Source organism: Symphalangus syndactylus, chromosome 10, assembly GCF_028878055.3.
Source record: "Symphalangus syndactylus isolate Jambi chromosome 10, NHGRI_mSymSyn1-v2.1_pri, whole genome shotgun sequence".
Lineage (NCBI taxonomy): Eukaryota > Metazoa > Chordata > Mammalia > Primates > Hylobatidae > Symphalangus > Symphalangus syndactylus.
The window spans coordinates 69,390,126-69,414,509 of record NC_072432.2 but is presented as its reverse complement, the minus strand read 5'-3'; the positions used below and the strand labels follow the sequence as shown (position 1 = coordinate 69,414,509).

Below are 24,384 nucleotides of genomic sequence, written 5' to 3'. Positions count from 1 at the left end.
CTCTAGGTTCATCCACATTGTCACAAATGGTATTTTTTGTCAAAACTTGGCAACTGAATTAACATTTCTACTGCTTCCATATACAGAGAAATGATACTAACTGAACTTGTGAAAATAATTATATTGATATTAAATTAAAATGCTCATGAATAGTTTTTGAATTTTTGTAGGATCAGATATGTAGAAAAATTTCAATTTTATCTTTATTTTAATGAATGAAAAATATTTATGATCTTGAAATAATTAGCAATGGGAAACTAATTAGGAAAATTGAGATTTTTAGATTGTTCTACTGTGTTTTGATTATTATTGACATAACATAATATATCTTATATTTCTATATTTACTTTAAAATACATGTTTATATATACCTATATATATAGAGAGAGAGACATCGTGAGTAAATTGGTGTGTATATGTAGTGGGTGTGTTTGTGTTTTCTTTAATGGATACTCAAGCTGCCGTTATCTAGTTTATGTTATGTACTATTTAATATTGCATTCCAGAAGCAACTCCTAAAACTACTTTAAATTTGTATCTTTTCTCTCTCTTCTTTCTAATAAATAAATGTATGTATGGAACAATACTGTCTGAATTTGTTTCATTTAACATACCACATGATAGTGTGGTGAAGGGGTGTGAGGACAGGCAGACAGAGATGGGAGAAATGGAGAGACAGAGAGAGAAAGAAAGAAAGAAAGAGAGAACTTATTATAGTGAAGCCTTATTTATCTTTGTATCATGAGTGGCTAGCTCAGGACCTGGCATGAATGGAGCTTATAAAGTGTATATTAAAATAAATAGGCCACTTATGACATGGGTTAAGTCATTCATATTCCAAATTTAATGTAAGAGGTTCGTTCTAGTATAAATATATATCTTAGGCTTTACAATAAAGTAAAATATTGTTACTTTTATACATATGATATAGGTTTAATTTTGAGAGCACCCACCATATTTATTTAAAAATGCTCCTTAAATAAATTTAAAAATATATTTCTATATGACTATAATGTCATATTACCAATTTTATTGAGTCTGTTTTTTTCTTATAAAAAGAACTTACAATGATAATACATAAGTAAAACTGTAATAATTATACCTACTAGACACATAAAAGCTTTGAATTGAAGAAAAATTTTACAATAATCTGTGTCAGGCTATGATTTAAATTTAGAATTTCTGTATTCTAAATTCTCAAACAGATATCATCAATATTTTTTAGTTGTGGTACTGAATTCGTTAGAACTTTAAATGTACATCATGTATGTGAGCTGACATAGAAGAATCATGATTAAGTAAATCAAAATAATATTAATGCTCAATGACATGTGGTAGAGAGAAATATTTAATTTTTAAGTTAGAATTTAGGCATTCAAAACAGGAATCACAGGAATAACAAAAGCAGATAACTCTGAACTATGCACACCAGATAAGCATAAAATATATTTTGCAAATGTTTTTGCAGTTTAGTCCTTTGCATCAGTTTATATTGTGGGAAAGTAAGGGAGCAAGAACAGCTGAAATGATATAACATAAAAATATCAGATAATTTTTATTGTAAACAGATATAAGCTGAATTTGAAAACAACATTGATAAGAAATTAAAGGGGAATATATTTCCCACTTCTTCCTTTTGTATATAATCCAAAGCCTAAAATTATGTTTCTTTATAGAAATATCTTTCTGCTTTTCTGTCATTTGTCAAAAGAAGAAAAAAATCAATATGTATTTTTAGGGCTACATTACTGCATCATGAACCTAAACTTAATTCTGACTCTAGAAACCAAGTCAAACCATCAAGAAATGTAAACCATGAGCAAATGAGAATAAATACAATAAAATCACATCCAATATAAAAGGCACAGAGATACTACAAAGAGTAAGATACATCAGAAAGGGTTTAGGTGAACATATAATAAATATTCCTTTTCTAAAATGTTGTAGCAATAGTTTACTACATAGGCTACAAAAAGTATTGTCAGTATTTCCATACTTACTGAAATGAGTATGAAACCTCAGGCTCACTCCTTCAGTATCTTTTTTAATCTATTACCATACTACAGTATCATTTCAACAATGTTAAAGATTTAATCACAATTTAAATATTAATTATTAATGATTAGGATAATAAATCTTTACTATGACCTATACTATTCATACCATTCTGGTAATATAACATATAATACTAGCAGATCGCAAATTAGATAGACCAAAACCCTCTCAAAACAAAAACAAACAAAGAAAAAATAAAAACCAAACATTTAGCCTCTGCATTTAAGGTATGTTTTTCACCAATCCTAATGTGCTGCCAGGAATATACAAAGAAGAGGTAAGATATCTGGGATTCCCATGGGAAACCAGAAATGAATATATAAATGAAATGTTGAGAAGCCCAGCCATCAACTCTCCATAGTACGCGAAAGGGTCAGCAAAACAAATAAACTTGGCTGCCTACAGCCTGCTGAGTAACTCCTCATTTTTATTTGCCTGCCACACCATGAAAGACTCTGCAGTTCTAAAGAAGCTTTGTAGAGAAAAGCAAAGATATCTTCTGTGAGGGTTTCTTAGTTACTGAAAGTAGGAAAACCTTCACATAAAAACGAATCTTAGTATGATCAAGCAGAAGGCTTGGTGGAGGTGCTAACATGGTTATCTCATATCCATCAAGTTGGAATTTTTCTCGAATAACTTTTAAATTGAGTGACTAAAATTCATGGGCAGGACAAGTACTTTCCCAAACTTTCCAGAGTCAAAGAAACACAGATTCAGCAGAAAAAAAAACAAAAACAAACACACACACACACACAGAAGACATTCACAGTTTTCATGGCCAACTCTTCCTTTAATTTACCCTCGGTTTAAAATAAGTAGAGCAAGCTCATAAGCCAGATTCATCCTAAATGTGTTTCATACTTCAATTTCTCAGTCAATTGATGGTGAATGAGTCTGGACTTTGGACAGCCTACTTATCCCAATAGTCAAAGTGGAATATAGCTGTCCTCATAAAAAAGATCATCAAATTAAGCAATATAGTACAAATTACATAAAAGCTTTCTAAAATAATTTTATAGAATAGGAATTTATGCACTTAAAATTAAATGCAACAGAAAGGATTTCAGGTTGAGTCTAAGAAAGTTTTCCATGAGATCTTAATTGCTCTGATAAGAAGATTTGGAGTCTCTTTTTAGATTTATTGGAATGTTCATTTGGACACCATATTTATTTTCACTTTGTTTATCTTAATGTTGGTATAATAGAAAGCACAGATATTGAGAATGCATACCCTACTATTGGTATTTTTTTGTCAAAATGTATAATTTATTGTGAAATGTTAAATAGTGCTTATGGGCCGAGTCATGGCTCATTACTCAGAATTCATTCATTTGTGTTCTAACACCAAGTACCTCAGAATAGGACTACATTTGGAGACAGGGCCATTAAGGAAAAAACTAATATAAAATGAGGGCACATAGAGAATATCTTATATAGACATAAGGACAAACACAGAGAAGGAAGTCCATGTAAAAACACTGAAGGAAGGCAACCATCTACAAAACAATCATAATGGCTTTAGAAGAAACCAACCCTGTTAATCATACTTGGATTACACACTTCTAGCCTCCTGAATGTGAGGAAGTATCTTCCTTGTTGTTTAAGCCACCTAGTCTGTGGTACTTTATTATGGCAGCCCTAGCCAACTAATAGAGTGGTATACAGAAATACACTTATAATTTCAATGTTGATGTTATATATGAAATGAATTTTGAGAGTATCAGGTATGTATTAAAGTATGAAAGAAGGATTATACAATATTTGGGAGATGATACATACATAACTATTTAGGTGTGCTTATCAAATTTGGTCATTTGAGAAAAAAACCTTACATGATTCCTAGAACATGCTGTTTATTTTCTGATTATTCCTTTGCACATTGAATAGCTGTATCCAGATTCTCTTTTATTTTTCATAAATTTGAACTAGTAACAACCACTGACTTCAAATTTATTTATTAATATGATAGCTTTTACAATAATATAAAAATATATTTTGTCCACTTGAGAATATAGAGCTAGGTCATTTTCTTTTCCTTTTTCTTTTTTTTTTAAACTTTAATTTTCACTGTCCAAGCTCCAGGATACATGTGCAGAACATGCAGGTTGGTTACATACGTATACGTGTGCCATGGTGTTTTGCTGCACCTATTGACCTATCCTCTAAGTTCCCTCCCCTCACACCCCACCTCCCAATAGGCCCTGGTGTGTGTTGTTTCCCTCCGTGTGTCCATGTGTCTTCATTGTTCAACTCCCATTCATGAGTGAGAACATGCAGTGCTTGGTTTTCCGTTCTTGTGTTAGTTTGCTGAGGATGACTGTTTCCAGCTTTATCCATGTCTCTGTAAAAGACTTGATCTCATTCCATTTTTGGCTGCATATTATTCAGTGGTGTCTATGTACAACATTGTGTTTATCAAGTCTATCACTGATGGGCATTTGGGTTGGTTCCATATCTTTGCTATTGTAAATAGTGCTGCAATAAATATATGTGTGCACGTGTCTTTACAGTAGAATAATTTATATTCCTTTGGGTATATACCCAGTAATGAGATTGCTGGGTCAAACAGTATTTCTGTTTCTAGATCCTTGAGAAATCACCATATGGTCTTCCACAATAGATCTCAATAGATGCACAAAAAAGGCCTCTGGTAAAATTTAGCATCCCTTCATGTTAAAAACTCTCAATAAACTAGGCATTGATGGAACATATCTCAAAATATTAAGAGCTATTTATGATACACCCATAGCCAATATCACATTGAATGGGCAAAAGATGGAAGCATTTCCTTTGAAAACAAGTACAAGACAAGGATTCCCTCTCTCTCCACTCCTATTCAACATAGTATTGGAAGTTCTGGCCAGGGCAATGAGGCAAGAGAAAGAAATAAAGGGTATTCAAACAGGAAGAAAGGAAGTCAAATTGTCTCTGTTTGCAGATGACATAATTTTATATTTAGAAAATCCCATCATCTCAGCCCCAAACTCCTTAAACTGATAAGCAACTTCAACAAAGTCTCAGGATACAAAATCAATGTGCAAAAATCACAAGGATTCCCTTATACTAACAATAGACAAGCAGAGAACCAAATAATGAATCAACTCCCATTAACAATTGCTACAAATAGAATGAAATACCAAGGAATATAGCTAACAAGGGATGTGAAGGACCTCTTCAACGAGAACTACAGCCCACTGAGCAAGGAAATCAGAGAGGACACAAACGAATGTAAAAACATTCCATCCTCATGGACAGGAAGAATCAATATCGTGAAAATGGACCATACTGCCCAAAGTAATTTATAGATTCAATGTTATTCCCATCAAACTACTGTTGGCATTCCTCACAGAATTAAAACGAAGCCTTTGAATTTCATATGGAATCAAAGAAGACCCTGTATAGCCAAGATAATCCTAAGCAAAAAGAACAAAATTGGAGGCATCACGCTACCTGACTTTAAACTGTAATACAAGGCTACAGCAACCAGACAGCATGTTACTTGTACCAAAGCAGATATACCGGCCAATGGAACAGAGCAGAGACCTCACAACAAACACCACCTATCTACAACCATCTGATCTTTGACAAACCTGACAAAAACAAGCAATGGGGAAAGGATTCCCTATTTAATAAATGGTGCTGAGAAAACTGGCGAACCAGATGCAGAAAACTGAAACTAGACACCTTCCTCACACCTTATACAAAAATTAACTCAAGATGGATGAAAGACTTGAATGTAAAACCCAAAACCATAAAAATCCTAGAAGAAAATCTTGGCAATACCATTTGGGACATAAATACGGGCAAAGACTTCATCATAAAGACAAAAGAAGGAATTGCAAGAAAAGCCAAAATTGACAAATAGAATCCAATTAAATTAAAGAGCTTCTGCACAGCAGAAGAAACTATCATTGGAATGAAGAGGCAACCTACAGAATGGGAGAAAATTTTTGCAATCTATCCATCTGACAAAGGCCTATTATCTAGAATTTATAAGGGACTTAAACAAATTTACAAGCATAAAACAAACAACCCCATCAAAAAGTGGTCAAAAGAGATGAACCGACACTTCTCAAAAGATGCAGCCAACACACATATGGAGAAAAGCTCAACATACTGATCATTAGAGAAATTCAAATCAAAACCACAATGAGATACCATCTCACGCCAGTCAGAATGGTGATTATTAAAATATCAAGAAATAATAAATGTTGGTGAGGCTGTAGAGAAATAGGAATGCTTTTACACTGTTGGTGGGAATGTAAATTAGAGCTAGGTCTTTGAAATTATGTTGATTAATTGATATCCAACACAAACCAAGTTCAAAGTAGATGAGTAGTTAGAGAGAAGGTAAAAAATAGAGAGTTAAAAATTAATAAATAATAAAACAGTCTAGATGGCATACACACTAATTTCAAGGGAGCTTTTTTTTGAAGTTTAGTGAAACTTATGTAATGTTTAAAAATTTCAATTTTATCTGTAACTTCTGAGTGATTGGTTGTGTTAAAAAGTTACCATACACTTTCCCATCTTAACAGTTTTTAAGTTTGCAATTCAGCAATGTTAAAGTATATTTCCATTTTTGTGCCACAGGTTTCTAGAAGATTTTCATCTTGGAAAACACATTGAACAATACCCCATTTTCCCTTTACTCCAGCCCCTGGTATCTACTATTCCACTTTTTCTTTCTATGGGTTTTACTACTTTTGACACCACATGTCAGTGAGATCACTTATATGTGTATTTATCTTTTTTTTGACTGGCTTATTCAACTTATTATAACATACTCAAGCTTCATCAATGTTGTCACATATGATAGAATAGAATTTTCCTTTTTTAAAAGATAAATAATCGTTCATTTCATATATATACCATGTTTTCTTTGTCCATTCATCCATCCATGGACATTTGTGTTGCTTTCCTCTCTTGACTATTGTGAATAATGTTGCAAAAAACATGGATGTGCAAAATGTCTTTGAGATTCTACTTTTAATTATTTTGGATAAATACCTAGAAGTAACATTGTTGGGTCATATGGCAATTTGATTTTATTTTTGTTGAGGAACCTCCATACCTTAACTATGCGGGTGTCATCATTTTTCATTCCTAACAGCAATGCACAAGGTTTTCTATTTGTATATATTCTTTTGAATACTTTTTGTTTTCTGGGCTGTGTGTGTGTGTGTGTGTGTGTGTGTGTGAATATATGTATTCAAAAATGTTTTGAGGTGGCTAATTGTTATGATGTGATAGCTCATTTTAATTTAGATTTACATTTCTCTAATAATTAGTGACATTAAGCATCTTTTCATATTCTTTTTGGCCATATGTCTATATTTTCTGAATAAATGTGTATTCAAGTATTTGAATTATTTTAATTGAATTTTTGCTATTAAATTATACAGAATTGTCACATATTTTGAATATAAAACACTTAGCAGATAAATTATTTACCAATATTTTCCCTCTTGCAACCTGTTTATTTCTATGGCATCAGTTGTAATGTCTTCTCTTTCTGATTCCTTTTTTTTTTTTTGACTTGGTCTTTGCTGTGTCCCCAGGCTGCAGTGCAGCAGCAGCACCATCTCAGCTCACTGAAACCCTCATCTCCCGAGTTCAAGCGATTGTCACGTCAGCCTCCTGAGTAGCTGGGACTACAGGTGCATGCCACCACACCTGGCTAATTTTTGTAGTTTTAGTAGAAACAGGGTTTCACCATGTTGTCCAGACTGGTCTCCCACTCCTGGGCTCAAGCAATCGGCCTGCCTCAGCATTCCAAAGTGCTGGGATTACAGGCATAAGCCACCATGCTCAGCCTCATTTTAATTATACAACTATTAGCTTTTTTTTTAATCGAGAAAACAGTTTCTAGATTTTGTTGATCTTTTCAAAAAAAGAAAGCAATAACTCAGTTTTGCTGATTTTTCTCTATTTTCTATTATATTTATTTCTGCTGTAATCTTTATTACTTTTTTCTTTCTGATAATTTTGGTCAGTTCTGTGATATGTAAAGTTAGATTGCTTTAGATATTTCTTTTTAACATAGGTGTTTATTACTCTAAACTATTTTCATAGTGTTGTTTTTGCTACATTTGTAAGTTCAGGTTCCTTTTCTCACTTCTTTTTGTATATCTTCTACAGCAAGGTTGTCCAACCTGCAGCCTGACAGGTGCATTCAGCCCAGGACGGCTTTGAATGCGGCCCAGCACAAACTTGTAAGCTTTCTTCAAACATTGTGATTTCTCTTGCGATTTTTTCCCAGCTCATCAGCTATGGCTAGTGTTAGTGTATTTTATGTGTGGCCTGGGGCAATTCTTCTTTTCCCAGTGTGGTTCAGGGAAGGCAAAAGATTGGATACCCTTGTTCTGTAGGTATATTTTCTGGTTACCATGAGGATTGCATAAAATATTTTATAATAAACATTATATAATAAAAAATATTTAAAATATTTTAAATAAATAAATAAAATATAAACATAAATATAATATAAAATCAATTTTATATAATTATAAAATATTATAAATTATAAAAAATAAAATATAAATAAATATTATATAAATAAAATTAAATAAAATAAATATTTTAAAATGTTTTAAAATAACAGTCCATTTTAAACAAAAAACCCTTTAATTATATATGAAAAGTGTATTCCTTTACATCTCCCATTCCTACTTTATGTTAGTAATATCACTAGTCATAAATTTTGTGTTGTGTCCCAATTAATATAAATGTAATGTTACTTTTAGGCTTTTCTCTTTTAAACTGCATATCAGAATTAAAAGAAACTTGTGAAGCAACATTAAAAACTTATGGGACTTTATATTTAATTATTTATTTATCTCTACCAGATAAATTTATACTTTTACATTCATTCGTTTTGCTACCTAGTCTCCCTCATTTCAACTTGAAAGACTCCTTTTTGCTTTTTTGTAGGACAAGGGTGGTAATAATTACCTTCTTCAACCTTTTTTTAACCCGAGAAAATATTCCAATTTCCATAATTTCTGAATGACAGGTTTGCCAAATGAATGTCTTGTGTGGTAGGTTTTTTTTTTTTTCTTTTCTGATTTTTCTTTCAACACTTTGAATATGTTATGTCACTTACTTTTGTTTTAAAAAGATGTCTGCTGGTATCTTGTTGATAATACCATGTGAGTTCCCTTTTATGTCATGATTCATTTTCCTTCTGCTGCTTCTGAGATTCTTTCTTTGTGACTTTTGAAAGTTTGATTATGATATTTATTGATGTAAAATTTTTGAATTGATCTCAGTGTACAGTAGTTGTGTTTTAAAACAATTCTATGTCAATATTCTTCCTCAAATTTGGGAATTTTCTGCCTGTCATTATTTCTTTAAACAGACTTTTTGTCTCAATCTTTTCCTCTTGTCCCATGAGGGCTCTCATAATGCATAACTGGTCAGGTTAACAATGTCCCTTAAGCCTCCGGCTTTCTTCATTTTATTAGGAAATTCTTCTTGCTCCTCTCCCTTAATAGTTCGAAATGGCCAATATTTTCAAATTCATGAATTATTTTTTTCTAGCTGAACAAGTCATCTATTGAATTTCTCTAGTAAATTTTTCAATTTAGTTATTGTATTATTTAGCTCCAGAATTTCTATTTGGTTGTTTTCTGTAATTTTTGTGTCTTTGTTGATACTCTTATTTCATATATATATTATTTTCCTGATTTTTAAAAACTTGTCTGCGTTCTTTTAGTTAATTGAGTGTCTTTAATTATTTTTGAAATTTTTGATAGGTATTTAAGATATTTTGAATTTTTTGAACAGGTAATGGATAGATCTTTGTTCATTCAGGGTTGAAAAAATGTTTACTTTGTTCCTTTAAATAGGTCATGCTTTCTGGTGTCTGCATGTTTTGCATTTCTTTGTTTAAATTTTGAGATTTAAAGAAACACCCACATCTCCCAGTATTTATGTACCAGCTTAGTGTAGGGAAATACCTTCATCTATCACCCCACCCAGAGATTCTGGGAGCTTTGTGAACCATTCCAAGATCTGTAGCCTCTCCAGGCTTTTGAATGTAATTATCAAGTTAAATCGGGTTTTTTGTTTGTTTGTTTTCAGGATTTTGTAATATTTTGCTTCACCTGTTGTCATTCTGTAGTAATAATGCAGCTCTTCTGGTACTGCCCTAAACTGCCCCACTGCCTTTATTCCCAGGCCTTCAAATGCTGGGGTTTCTACAAGTGATTTAAGTTCAGTGACAGAAATCAGACCCTTGGGAAGTCTCTAAGGAGCCAGAACATTAGACCACATTTCAATTAGAGCATTAGAATATTCTGAATTTGTCTATATATTTACATTTACCAGTGACTTTTTATATTTTTATTTGTTACATGTTAGTGTCCTTTTCCTTTAGAGTGAAAAATATCCTTTGCATTTCTTCTTAAACAGGTTTTGTATTGGTGAATTCTCTTAGCTTTTATTTGTCTTGAAAAGTCTTTATCTCTTCCTCATATATGAAGAAGTACTTTGATGAGTACAGTATTTTGGATTAAAGGTTTTTCAAATTTTTGATTACTTCAACATTTGGCTATATTATCCCAATCCCTTCTTGCCTGCAAGTTTGTTTTTATTTTTTTTCTTTCTTTCTTTTTTTTTTTTTTTCCTGAGAAATTCACTAAAAACAGTTTGGGAACACTATTGAATATGTTATGTTTTGTTGTTGCTGTTGTTTTGTTTTTCTATCTCTCCTGCTGCTTTCAGTATTGTTTTTGTTCTTTGATTTTTGGTAATTTGATTATAATGTGCTTTGGAAATTACTTTCTGCGTTGAATTTGTTTGGTGTTGTCTAAGCTAACTGTTCCTAGATATTATTGTCTTTCTCCAAATTTGGAAAACGTTGAGTTCTTTATTATCTTGAGTTTGTTTTCTAGTCCTTTCTTTTCTATCTCATATCCTCTAGAAACTTATATTATGTGGAGGTAGTTCCCTTCATAGTGTCACAAAATTTCTGTGGCCGCCACAATTTCTTTTTACTTTTTATCCCTCTGATTGGGTAATTACATGTTTTCTTGCTTTGAGCTTACTGATTCTTTTCTATTTGATCAAGTCTACTGTTAAAGTTTTCTAATGAGTTTTTCAGTTTAACAATTTTATCTGCATTTCAAGGATTTCTTTTTTTATCATTCTGATTTCTTTCTCAAATGTCTAATACTGTGTCTGCATTATTTTCCAAGTTTCTTTTAGTTTTTGATTATGGTTTATGTGATTCCTGAACTTTTCAAAGAGATTTATTTTGAATTTGTTGTCAGATATTTAAGCGTCTTCAAATCTTTTTGTGCATTATTGAAACTTGATTGGTTTCTTTGGGAGATGTCATATTTCCTTGTTTTATTTTTTTTAAAAGTACTTGCTGTTTACATTGATGCCTGCATATTTAAGAAGATGGCCACTTTATTCAGCTTTTTAATGTGTTATGCAGTGGTGTTAAAATATTACTGCCTAATACCAGAGCTGAATCACTACCCTGAGCATTCTTTCTGTTCTGAGGATGGCTTATATTTGATAGCAGAACCTAAATAGTGCATTAGAGCTAAATCTCTTCCATGCTGCTGTTTTCCTGTCTGGGGAATACTTATCATGACCATGAAAACATAATGCTGCACCAGAACTTAAGCCAAAACCTGTAGTAATTTCTGGCTTGGGGAAGGCTTAAGAAATAACTAGAACTTAGTTACTTACCTGATACTTGTTTCTGGGTCAGAGAAAGGCTCTATATGATCACCTGGGATATTTGTAAAATCTGACCAAAGATTCTAGCCTTCCCCTGGATTGTGCCTCCTGCACTACTGTAGTGCTGGCTAGCCCCCCACCAATGTGAATTCCCTGTTGATAGGAACACAAAGCATCTGACAAGATCTGTTTGCCATTTGCTGTGATTAATGCTTCTGCTCTTTGCTTCCAGTTCAACCCAGGTGGTTCAGTCCTTCTGACCTCCTAATACCTCCTATGGGATGGAAAAAAGAAGCCTTTTCACAATGATTCACACATTGATATGGGGATTGAGTGTCCACCTGCAATTATTTTCTTCCACCTGGGTAATTGCAGGTACAGGGTAGTTTTCTGTGAGTGGTGCTATTTTGGTTTCGAGAATAGGTTGATGCAACACAAATGACCTTTCTTCTTTCTGGTCATGGATTTTTTAATTTCCATGAACCAATAAGATTTTTCACTTTTCTCCTGAGCTCTGGTGCATTCAGAGTGGTATTTTTATATTTGAATAGTTGCTAGTTGTACTTTTAAGAGGGATTGATGGTGGAGGTCTTCAATTCCACCATCTTGCTGATGTCACTACTCAAAAATATTTTTATATGTTAGGAAATTATTTTGTTTTTAGGATTTTGTGTCTACATGACACAGACATGAAAAGAGATGTACTCTTATCACTGAAACTTTTCGTATACTGTTTTGGTTGTGTGCATTTTCTAGTAATGAATGATTGTTTATTTAAGCCATATGTTTTATACATAGACTTTCTTAAAAAGAGACTAGATGGTTCTGTGTGTCAGAATATAGGGACAGAATATAACTACACATTAATAATTTCTCAACTCTTTATTTTAGAAGTTTAAATAACCTTTATTTTAATCTTTGTTATACTACACCTCTGTAACGCAGAGAAATTTTTATCTTCAGAAAATAGAAAATTTTGTCCAGAGTCAGAGGAAGATGGTATTGTGGTGTTTTCTCTGGGGTCACTGTTTCAAAATGATACAGAGGAAAAGGTTAATATCATTGCTTCAGCCCTTGCCCAGATCCCACAGAAGGTCAGTAAAACCTCCAATCCTGATTAGCAGCTCTTCACGTAATGAGAAAGTATGGCTTTTGCCTACTGAGTCTTGCTGTTACTGGAAACAACACTCTTGACTGTTGTTTGTTTATAATAAAATAGAAATAATAAATTAAGCCCCTACATCATATTTTAGAATTGAAATCTAAAGGCATGTGCCAACTATTCCAAAATAAGTTCTGACATGTATTATTTCCAAGGACCAGAAAAAAGAAAACTGATAAAATAAGATAAAGAAGAATCAATCTCAAGAATATCCTTCTCATATTTGAGTTCATAAAAACTGTATTCAGGGTACTTTTGCATAGAAATAAAAGCTCAGATTAATGTAATCTTTCTCAATAATTAGAGTTTTTAAGAGTTAAATGTCAATTGCAATTATATTATAGTAACTTAAGTAATGTAATTATTTATAATACTCAACTAATTTTAAATTTGTTACTACAGTAATTCTAGAATTTCACACTTTAGATAGTGCTATATATAAATTATCCAAAAGATATTTTACTTTCTATTTAGCTAAAATACATCAAACTCAATAAAGGCAAGTACACTAATTAGGAATGTGAAATCTTGTAATTTTAATTATGAAATTATCTTTTAAATAGTTTGAAAAATCTATGCCATCATTTCTTTTTAAATTTATGACATTTTTATAGCTGTCCCACAAATAAAGATTATTGAAAAATGGTACAATCCCAAAGAAAATTTATCATCTGAACAATGGAACATAAGTAATTCTCTAGCTTATTCTTCTTCAATAAAAAAATTAAATGTAAGAAAACAGAGGTCAGAAAGAAAATAGAGAAGAAAAGACAACCGATTATCCAAAACACACACAAAATTGAAAGCAAATTTTGTCTGGGGGAAAGGTAAATTTCATGGTAGAACTAGAATAGTTCCATGATTTAAAATGACATAGAGATCATGTACTTTAAAATTTTTAATTCTTATTAGAAAATTGAGTAGCCAGTGCTGAATTACTTTTTAATTATTCACTGATATTTTTATTTTCAGATATTTTTGATTGATAATAAAATAATAATTGTATACTTAATAGGCAACTAGTACACATGATCTGAAAAGACCTTTGTAAAAAGTCCTACTATATCTTTTAGTGTTTACACAGTACGTCTACACACCCCTGTCTCAACCATCACCTGAAGTACAATGAGTTTATAATTTATAACTATATCTACATACTTAGAATGCTAATGTCCTGTGGTTAAATCTGTGAAATACATGTGTTTCTTCCATAGATGTTATGGAGGTACAAAGGAAAAAAAAAACCATCCACATTAGGAACCAACACTAAGTTGTATGATTGGATACCCCAGAATGATCTTCTTGGTAGGCCTATGAGAAAGTAAAAATATGAACTAGATGAGGAAAAATGAATAAATGTTAAACAGTGAGCAAATTCAGCAAATATTTAAAATTATAAAACTTTATTTTTGTTATACTTTTGAAGCAGATGTAATTAAAGGATTGACTAAAATTGTATAGATAGACTCACACTTTCTATTGTTAAGATGAGAGTGACTAGAAATTCAGGAGGAACTAATGCCTCTTTTTCTGAAGATAGAAATGATCTTTACTAGCAATGCTCCATGTGCTCACCTTCTAAAGAAAATGCTGTACGCTTCAGTGAGTTATCTCATAATTCCCATCTACAGTGATGAAATTATTTTAAAAATTCATAATAAAATATCTCAGCATTTCTCATTCAATTTGCATACAAGGTCACCCCAAACCAAAGCTTTTATCACTCATGGTGGAATGAATGGGATCTATGAAGCTATTTACTATGACGTCCCTATGGTGGGAGTTCCCATATTTGGTGATCAGCTTGATAACATAGCTCACAGGAAGGCCAATGGAGCAGCTGTAGAAATTAACTTCAAAACTATGACAAGCGAAGATTTACTCAGTGCTTTGAGGACAGCCATTAACAATTCCTCGTATGTACTACTGACTGGGCCGGGGGCAGTGGCTCACACCTGTAATCCCAGCACTTTGGGAGGCCAAGGCGGGCGGATCACGAGATCAGGAGATCGAGACCATCCTGGCTAACACGGTGAAACTCCGTCTCTATTAAAAAAATACAAAAAATTAGCCGGGCGAGGTAGCTGTAGTCCCAGCTACGTGGGAGGCTAAGGCAGGAGAATGGCGTGAACCCCAGGGGGCGGAGCCTGCAGTGACCCGAGATTGCGCCACTGCACACCAGCCTGGGTAAAAGAGCGAGACTCCTTCTCAAAAAAAAAAAAAAAAAAAAAAAAAAAAGGAGAATATACTCTTTTTCATTCTCCCCAATATATCTGTTTAATGCTATGCAACCAATAATATTCATGTCACAATCAGCATCAATCTTTTACCCAACAAAATTTTAGCTTGCATAGCATATACTACAGTTTATCTACCTGTCTTTTATGAAAACAAAACTACAACTTTCTAATTTCTATGTGTGTTTTTGCCTTCCTGTTACAAGGAGGATGCTATGAGATTATCAAGAATTCACCATGATCAACCCATAAAGACCCTGGATAGAGCAGTCTCCTGGATCGAGTTTGTCATGTGCCACAAAGGAGCCAAGCACCTGTGATCAGCTGCCCACCACCTCACCTGGTTCCAGCACTTCTTTATAGACGTGATTGGGTTCCTACTTGCCTGGGTGTCAACTGCTATATTCTTGGTCTCATGATGTTGTTTATTTTCCTCTCAAAAATTTAATAAAACTAGAAAGATAGAAAAGAGAGAATAGATCTTTCCAAATTTAGGGAAGACCTGATGGAGTAATCCTGTTAATTCCAGCCACAAAGAATTTAGTGAAAACATGTTCCCTTCCTATTTTCATATTATCTATTCTGATATTTTGTCTTAGCTAAGTCACCTAGAATTCCACAATCATGAAGTTGTGAGTATATCTCATTGTTGCATTGTATTGTCCTAGGTGTCCTTACTCTCTTCTCTCACTTTTTAACACAAGGACATTAATACATCTACATTTTCCTATTTCTGATATCACAGTTTCCATGATGTCATCACTCCTATAATCTTAAGTGATAGAGTGACCTTCAATATGCTGATTCCTGGTGTTTGCACAAACACATGGATGTAAAGAAGTAAAAAATGTAAAATTCACGAAATTCAGTAAACCACACAAATCAGTTAAGCATTCTATGACTTAGCTTGTTATGAGAAACATAATGATTTTTCTTTTTCAATTTAAATAAGCCCTTCTACATACCCAGCATTACTGATCTTAGACAATGAATTGCTAAAAATGAGAATAGAGCATTACACTTAGAATAGTTTGCTATATTTCCACATACCTCATCTAGATGTCATGGCCTACATTTCTGCCATCACTCAACCAACATTTTTTGTATGTTCTTGATGATAAATAGACAGTACTCAAATAATAAAAGAAACTAATAATTTCTTACATAGAGAAAATGTCAATAAGATATTCAAGGTAACTAGATTATTTTGAGATAAGTAAACAATAGAAATATATGGTTTTAATTGCTGATTTTATAAAATTTTGGTTGATAGTACACTTAATAAAGAAGATTTAAATGTCTATTCTTTAAAAATGATGAATACTTATAATTCTTATCTCTATAATCAAAAGTCTAATTAATGTAGAAAAATAAAGAGATGCTTGCTCTGAAAGTAAGATCAGTATACTGCCTTTCAGTCTCAATCTTTGAGAATTGCAAATTCATCAAGTAATGGCTTACATGGTAAAAATTTAAGGTATTAGAATACTTGCTTCACAAATAATAGTATGTATTAAATATGTAGATATGTAAAGCTCTATACTAAACTAAATATAGTTTAATAATCTTTACACAAATGAAGCAAATATGTTACACTTTTTATTTTGTTTACTGTTGTATAACCTTAGTGACATGCCTATTTATATTTTAATTTAATGACTTGATTTATCAAATAAATAAATTTGCTCAACTGGCTTTTTGAAAATTTTGAAATTGTTACACATATTGATAAGGTATATATATAAATTTTTCCAGTTTTAAAATGACTATATAAAAAGAAATATAAGTATTGTTCTTGTGTATGTACATAATTAAATGTAAATAAAAATATTTACTGTTTTTAACGTTTCTTAAGTTTTTACACTGATATGTTTTTTGACTTTTACAATATTATTATAATCTAGGAAAATCTGATTATATCTCTTTTAAGTCTCATCTTTTCTCTGTAATTAAATACAGTAATTGATTAACATGCTCTGACAGGTGAGAAGCCATTTCTAGAGTTGAGCCTGCTAACACTCTGGGACTTTTTAGGTTGGACACTCATTGTACGTGGGACTCCCTTCCTCTCAAGAGCTGTTGCTCATAAGACTCTCCTTCATCAATCTGGAATTGCCTTTTAAGATTAGTTGCAATTAGAATCCAATTGACCTTGCAGTTGTAATATGTTCTATCTTAACCACCACTTTCTTACCAGGAGTCTACCCAGGTTTGTTCTCTGAGTCCTGTAAGAAGCTCCCAGCATAGATATTCTAAATTTCAGATCATTAAGTTATTAACAAACGTTTGGACCATGTTCACTTTAGGTTGAGCATAGTGTGAGGAGATTGAAATTATAATCCTATATGTGTGTGTTATAAATATTAAAGTGTATAAATTAAATAACACATTCTAAGTATCCAACAAGGGTCAAATAAATGATACAAAGTCACCATATCAATGCTATTTGATCTCATCTTCTTTCAGAAATTTTCTTGTAATAACCTCTTTGGTTTTTTATATTATATCAATTGTTGCAAACAAAGAAAAATCTCAAAGGAATTTTTATTAATTACCTAGAGCCTCGCTTCTAGACCTAACAACTAAGAGCAAATTGCCATATTTTCATCATATAGTCTTTAAAATTTGCACACGGGGTGGTGGCAAAACTGATGTTTTAAAGATGGCAGAGTAGGAATGCCCTGTCCCTGTTCCCCCATGCAGAAAGAGATGTAACAACATCATATAGACCAAATTGCCATAGTGATAATCTCAGAAACCAGTGAAAAGGTTGCAGCACCTCAGAAAAGAGCAAAGCCAAAAAGAATTTTATTTTAATATCTAATAAATATTGTACCATATACTCTCAACAGATCCTTCTCTGGCCAGTACAGCATTACACAATCAGGAAAAAAATCTTTAGTCATCACTTTTCCCATAGGAGTGAAAGAAGAGTGAAATGTGGTCTAATGTTCTGGCTCCTTAGGGGAGGGGACTTCCCAAGGGTCTGATTCCTGTCACCGAAATTAAATCACTTATAGAAACCCCAGCATTTGAATACCTGGGAATAAAGGCAGTGTGGCTGTTTAGGGCAGTACCAGAAGAGCTGCATTATTACTACAGAATGACAAGAGGTGAAGCAAAATATTACAATATCCTGAAAACAAACAAACAAACAAAAAAACCCGATTTAACTTGGTAATTACTTTCAAAAGCTCAGAGAGGATACAGCTCTTGGAATGGTTTACAAAGCTCGCAGCATCTCTAGCTGGGGTGATTGATGAAGGTCTTCCACTACACTAAGCCAGTACATAAAGACTGGGAGATGTGGATGTTTCTTTAAATCTCAGAATTTTTTTTTTTTTTTTTGAGACGGAGTCTCCCTCTTTCGCCCAGGCTGGAGTGCAGTGGCGCAATCTCGGCTCACTGCAAGCTCCGCCTTCCGGGTTCCTGCCATTCTCCTGCCTCAGCCTCTCCGAGTAGCTGGAACTACAGGCGCCCGCCCCCACGCCCGGCTAATTTTTTGTATTTTTAGTAGAGACGGGGTTTCACCGTGGTCTCGATCGCCTGACCTCGTGATCCGTTCTCCTCGGCCTCCCAAAGTGCTGGGATTACAAGCGTGAGCCACCGCACCCGGCCTAAATCTCAGAATTTAAACAAGGAAATGCAAAACATGCAGACACTGAGAAACCTGACCTATTTAAAGGAACAAAATAAAGCTTTCATTCCACCCTCAATAAACAAAGATCTATTAATTACCTGTCAAAAAATTCAAAATATATTAATACCTATCAAAAATTTCAAAAATAATTACAGATGCTCGATTACCAAAAAAAACACAGAGAAGTTTTTAAAAATCAGGAAAATTATGCATATATAAAATAAGAGTATCAACAAAGACATAAAAAGTATAGAAAAGAAGCAAATAGAAATTCTGGAGGCAAATAATACAATAACTAAATTGAAAAACTTAATAGACAAATTCAATAGATGATCAGCTAGAAAAAATAATTCATGAATTTGACAACATTGGCGACTGGAAACTTTTAAGGGAGAGGAGCAAAAAGAATGTGATAATAAAGTGAAGAAAGCCTGACACTTATGGGACATTGTTAACCTGACCAATTATGCATTATCAGAGCCCTCATGGGAGAAGAGGAAAAGATTGAGACAAAAAGTCTATTTAAAGAAATAATGGCAGGCAGAATATTTCCCAAATTTGAGGAAGAACATGGACATAGAATTGTTTTAAAACACAACTACTGTACACTGAGATCAATTCAAAAATTTTGCACCAATAAATATTATAATCAAACTTTCAAAAGTCACAGACAAAGAAACAACCTTGGAAGCAGAAAAAGAAAAATAAATCATGACATAAATGGGAACTCACGTAATATTATCAACAAGATATCAGCAGATATCCTTTTAAACCAAAACTAAGCAACATAATATATTCAAAGTGTTGAAAGAAAAACAAGAAAAAACGCCAACCACATAAGAGATTCATTTGGCAAACCTGCCATTCAGAAATTCTGGAAAATGGAGTACTTTCTCGGGTTAAAAAAAAGGTTGAAGAAGGTAATTATTACCACATCTGTCCTACAAGAAAAGCAAAAAGGAGTCATTCAAGTTGAAATGAGGGAGGCTAGGTAGCAAAACGAATGAATGTAAAAGTATAAATCTATCTGGTAGAGATACATATATAATTAATTACAAAGTCCCGTAAGTTCTTAATGTTGATGCATGTTACTTTTAATTCTGATATGCAATTTAAAGGAGAAAAGCATAAAAGTAACATTACATTTGTATTAATTGGGACACAACATAAAATATATAACTAGTGATATTACTAACATAAAGTAGGAATGGGAGATGTAAAGGAATAGAGTTTTCATATATAATTAAAGTTTTTGTTCAGTTAAAAATGGACTGTTATAACTATAATACGTTTTATGTCATCCTCATGGTAACCACAAAATATTCCTATAGAACAAGAGTGTCCAATATTTTATCTTCTCTGGACCACATTGGGAAAAGAAGAATTGCCTTGGGCCACAGACAAAATACACTAACACTAGCCATAGCTGTTGAGCTGGGAAAAAATCGCAAGAGAAATCGCAATGTTTGAAGAAAGTTTACAGGTTTGTGCTGGGCTACATTGAAAGCCTTCCTGGGCTGCATGCAGCTCTCAGGCTGCAGGTTGGACAAGCTTGTTGTAAAAGATACACAAAAAGTAGTGAAAAAAAGGAACCTGAACTTACGAATGTAGCAACAACAGTACTATGAGGATAGTTTATAATAATAAATGCCTATGTTAAAAAAGAAGAAATAGCTAAAAGAATCTAACTTTACATATCAAAGAAGTGATCAAAATTATCAGAAAGAAAAATGTAATAAAGATTACAGCAGACATAAATACAATAGGAAATAGAGAAAAATCAGCAAAACTGAGTTATTGCTTTCTTTTTTTGTGAAGATCAACAAAATTGAGAAATTGTTTCCTCTATTAAAGAAAAAAGTGAATAGTTGTATAACTAAAATCAGTCTGAGCTTCGTGGCTTAATCCTGTAATCCCAGCAGTTTGGAATGCCAAGGTAGGCAGATTCCTTGAGCCCAGGAGTGGGAGACCAGTCTGGGCAACATGGTGAAACCCTGTTTCTACTAAAACTACAAAAATTAGCCAGGTATGGTGGCATGCACCTGCAGTCCCAGCTACTCGGGAGGCTGACGTGAGAGAATCACTTGAACTCGGGAAGTGAGGTTTTCAGCGAGCCAAGATGGTGTTGCTGCTGCACTCCAGCCTGGGGACAGAGCAGAGACCCAGTCTAAAAGAAAAAAAAAATAACAAATCGGAAATGAAAGAGAAGACGTTACAATTGATGCCATTGAAATAAATAGGTTGCAAGAAAGAAAATATTGGTATATCACTTATCTGCTAAGTGTTTTATATTCAAAATATATGACAATTCTCTATAGTTTAATAGCAAAAAGCCCTTAAAATAATTCAAAAACTTGAATACACATTTATTCAGAAAATATAGACATATGGCCAAAAAGTATATGAAAAGATGCTTAACATCACTGAATATTAGAGAAATGTAAATCAAAACTACAATGAGCTATGACATCATAACTATTAGCCACCTCAAAACATTTTTGAATACATATATTCACACACACGCAGACACACACACACACACAGCCCAGAAAACAAAAAGTATTCAAGAGAATATATATAAATAGCAACTCTTGTGCATTGTTGGTAGGAATGAAAAATGATGACACCCATATAGTTAAGGTATGGAGATTCCTCAAAAAAATTAAAATCAAATTACCATATGACCCAACAATGTTACTTCTAAGTATTTATCCAAAATAATTAAAAGCAGGATCTCAAAGACATATTTGCACATCCCTGTACTTTGCAACATTATTCACAATAGTCAAAAGAGGAAAGCAACACAAATGTCCATGGATGGATGAATAGACAAAGATGGTATATACATGAAATGAAATATTATTTAGCTTTTAAAAAAAGAAAATTCTATCATATGTAACAACATTGATGAAGCTTGAGGATGTTATAATAAGTTGAATAAGCCAGTCAAAAAAAGATAAATACACGTATAAATAATTTCACACACATGTGGTATCAAAAGTAGTAAAACCCATAGAAAGAAAAAGTGGAATAGTGGATACCAGGGGCTGGAGTAAAGGGAAAATGGGGTGTTGTTCAATGTGTTTTCCAAGATGAAAATTTTCTAGAAACCTGTGGCACAAAAATGTAAATATACTTAACATTGCTGAATTGCAAACTTAAAAATTGTTAAGATGGGAAATTGTATGGTAACTTTTTTAACACAGTCACTCAGCAGTTAGGGATAAAACTGAAAGTTTTAAATTTTAAATAACTTAAGTTTCCCTAAACTTCAAAAAAAGCTCCCTTGAAATTAGTGTTTTTACCAACCAGACTCTTTTTATTTATTTATTTATTTTTCAGCTTTCTCTTTTTTTTAATTATTATACTTTAGGTTTTAGGGTACATGTGCACAATGTGCAGGTTTGTTACATATGTATCCATGTGCCATGTTTAACTCAGTATGTTTTGCTTTCTAATTACTCATCTACTTTGAACTTGGTTTGTGTTGAAAATCAATCAACATAATATTAAAGACCTAACTCTAATTTACATTTTCACCAACAGTGTTAAAGCATTCCTATTTCTCTATAGCCTCACCAGCATTTATTGTTTCTTGACATTTTAATAATCATCATTCTGACTGGCGTGGGATGGTATCTCATTTTGGCTTTGATTTGCATTTCTGTAATGATAAGTGATGTTGAGCTTTCTTCCATATATTTCTTGGCTGCATAAGTGTCATCTTTTGAGAAGTGGCTGTTTATATCCTTTGACCACTTCTTGATGGTTTTGTTTTTTCTTGTAAATTTATTTAAGTTCCTTGTAAATTAAATAAATTTAATTGTAGATAACAGACCTTTGTCAGATGGGTAGATTGCAAAATTTTTCTCCCATTCTGTAGGTTGCCTGTTCACTCTGATGGTAGTTTCTTTTGCTGTGCAGAAGCTTGTTAGTTTAATTGGATCCCATTTGTCAACTTTGGTTTTTGTTGCAATTGTTTCTTGTGTTTTCATGATGAAGTCTTTGCCCATATCTCTGTCCTGAATGATATTGCCTAGATTTTCTTCTATGACTTTTATGGTTTTGGGTTTTACATTTAAGTCTTTAATCTACCTTGGGTTAATTTTTGTATAAGGTGTGAGGAAGGTGTCCAGTTTCAGTTTTCTGCATATGGTTAGCCAGTTTTCTCATCACCATTTATTAAATAAGGAATTCTTTCCCCATTGCTTGTTTTTGTCAGGTTTGTCTAAGATTAGATGGTTGTAGATGTGTGGTGTTATTTCTGAGGTGTCTGTTCTGTTCCATCAGTCTATATACCTGCTTTGGTACAAGTACCATGCTGTTTGGTTGCTGTTGCCTTGTATTACAGTTCAAAGTCAGGTAGCACGATGTCTCCAATTTGGTTTTTTTGCTTAGGATTGTCTTGGCTATACAGGGTGTTCTTTGATTACATATGAAATTCAAAGTAGCTTTTTTCTAATTCTGCAAAGAACGTCAATGGTAGTTTGATGGGAATAGCATTGAATCTATAAAATACTTTGGGCAGTATGGCCATTTTCACAATATTGATTTGTCCTGTCTGTCATGATGAGAGGCTTTTTCCATTTGTTTTCATCCTCTCTCATTTCCTTGCACAGTGGATTGTTGTTCTCATTGAAGCAGTTATTCACATCCCTTATTAGCTATATCCCTAAGTATTTTATTCTCTTTGTAGCAATTGTTAATGGGAGTTGATTCATGATTTGGCTCTCTGCTTGTCTATTGTTAGTGTAAAAGTATCCTTGTGATTTTTGCACATTGATTTTGTATCCTGAGACTTTGCTGAAGTTGCTTATCAGTTTAAGGAGTTTGGGGGCTGAGATGATGGGGTTTTCTAAATGAAAAATAATGTCATCTACAAACAGGGACAATTTGACTTCCTCCCTTCCTATTTGAATACCTTTATTTCTTTCTCTTGCCTGACTGCCCTGTTCAGAACTTCCAATACTATGTTGAATAGGAGTGGAGAGAGAGGGAATCCTTGTCTTGTACCTTTTTTCACAGGGAAAGCTTCCAGCTTTTGCCCATTCAATGTGATATTCGCTATGCATTTGTCACAAATTGCTCTTATTATTTTGAGTGATGTCCCATCAATGCCTAGATTACTGAGAGTTTTTAACATGAAGGGATGTTAAATTTTACCAGAGACCTTTTTTGTGCATCTATTGAGATTCACTGTGGAAGACAGTATGGCAGTTTCTCAAGGATCTAGGAACAGAAATAGCATTTGACCCCGCAGTCTTATTACTGGGTATATACCTAAACGAATATAAATCATTCTGCTATAAAGACACTTACAGACCTATGTTTATTGTGGCACTATACAGTAGCAAAGTCTTGGCACTAACCTAAATGCCCATCAATGACAGATGAGATAAAGAAAATGTGGTACATAGACACCACCAAATACTGCACAGCCAAAAATGGAATGAGATCAACTCCTTTTCAGAGACATGAATAAAGCTGGAAACCATCATCCTCAGCAAACTAACACAGGAAGAGAAAACCAAATATTGCGTGTTCTCACTCATAAGGGGGAGTTGAACAATGAGGACACATGGACACAGGGAGGG

General features: G+C 33.1%; 1 pseudogene; it reads left to right on the top strand.

Annotated features, from left to right (window-relative positions):
- Positions 1 to 3,759: 3,759 nt before the first annotated feature.
- Positions 3,760 to 15,629, top strand: LOC129491619 (UDP-glucuronosyltransferase 2A3-like; annotated as a pseudogene).
- Positions 15,630 to 24,384: the final 8,755 nt, after the last annotated feature.